Here is a 1,626-nt window from a genome sequence, read left to right on the forward strand (position 1 = left end):
CTGCTTCTTAATTCAGATAAAACTGAGGTTATTGTACTCGGCCCTGAAAAGCTTAGAAATATGGTATCTAAGCAGATTCTTACTCTGGATGGCATTACCTTGGCCTCCAGTAACGCTGTGAGGAACCTTGGAGTCATTTTTGACCAGGACATGTCCTTCAACGCACATATTAAACAAATATGTAAGACTGCGTTCTTCCATTTGTGCAACATCTCTAAAGTTAGAAATATCCTGTCTCAGAGTGACGCTGAAAAACTAGTTCATGCATTTATTACTTCCAGGCTGGACGACTGTAATTCATTATTATCAGGAAGTCCTAAAAACTCACTGAAAAGCCTTCAGCTGATCCAAAATGCTGCAGCAAGAGTCCTGACAGGGACTAGAAAGAGAGAGCAGATTTCTCTAAATCCAGAATTCAAAATCCTGCTCCTCACATACAAGGTCTTAAATAATCAGGCCCCATCTTATCTTAATGACCTTGTAGTACCATATCAGCCTATTAGAGCACTTCGCTCTCGCTCTGCAGGCCTACTTGTTGTTCCTAGAGTATTTAAAAGTAGAATGGGAGGCAGAGCCTTCAGTTTTCAGGCCCCTCTTCTGTGGAACCAGCTTCCAGTTTGGATTCAGGAGACAGACACTATCTCTACCTTCAAGATTAGGCTTCAAACTTTCCTTTTTGCTAAAGCATATAGTTAGGGCTGGACCAGGTGACCCTGAATCCTCCCTTAGTGATGCTGCAATAGACGTAGGCTGCCGGGGATTCCCATGATGCATTGAGTTTTTCCTTTCCAGTCACCTTTCTCACTCACTATGTGTTCACAGACCTCTCTGCATTGAATCATATCTGTTATTAACCTCTGTCTCTCTTCCACAGCATGTCTTTATCCTGTCTTCCTTCTCTCACCCCAACCAATCACAGCAGATGGCCCCGCCCCTCCCTGAGCCTGGTTCTGCTGGAGGTTTCTTCCTGTTAAAAGGGAGTTTTTCCTTCCCACTGTTGCCAAAGTGCTGCTCATAGGGGGTCATATGATTGTTGGGTTTTTCTCTGTATGTATTATTGTAGGGTCTACCTTACAATACAAAGAGCCTTGAGGTGACTGTTGTTGTGATTTAGCGCTGTATAAATAAAATTGAATTGAATTGAATTTACCCAGGGAAAAGGGTAACATCTCCTGGGTCTGGGGCCTGATTGCCCCCCTGGGGGCGGTGATACCTGGACCTGGGAGTATAGAGTATGTTTGGGGAGTGCATGTCGTGTAAACCCTTTGAGTGTTTACAATATAACACACTTTAAGGCAGCTGTTGTTGTGATTTGGCAATATGTAAATACTGTTTCATTGAATTCACAGTTCACAAAGAGGTGTATGTGCTTTACTTACTCTCCAGCTGTTTCCTGCTTATTCAGAGAGGTCTGTTTGCAGGAATCAATGTTCAGGTGATCAACAGCCTTCTTCCTCCCAAACTTGTCTCTATGCTTCGAATACACTCTGTAACCCAACCCACAGAGCAGGAGATACAGCGTCACCTGATCTTCATGCTGTGTGGGAACATTTACCTGCTCAGGTGTCAGTTTGTATCAGAGCGGAGGCACAGCGGGAGGGCAGCCATTAGGACAAAGACGAAAAA

The sequence above is a fragment of the Mchenga conophoros genome, linkage group LG16 (genome assembly GCF_057382185.1).
Source record: "Mchenga conophoros isolate Kocher_MC1m ecotype Shallow Benthic linkage group LG16, M_conophoros_male_GT1.1, whole genome shotgun sequence".
Lineage (NCBI taxonomy): Eukaryota > Metazoa > Chordata > Actinopteri > Cichliformes > Cichlidae > Mchenga > Mchenga conophoros.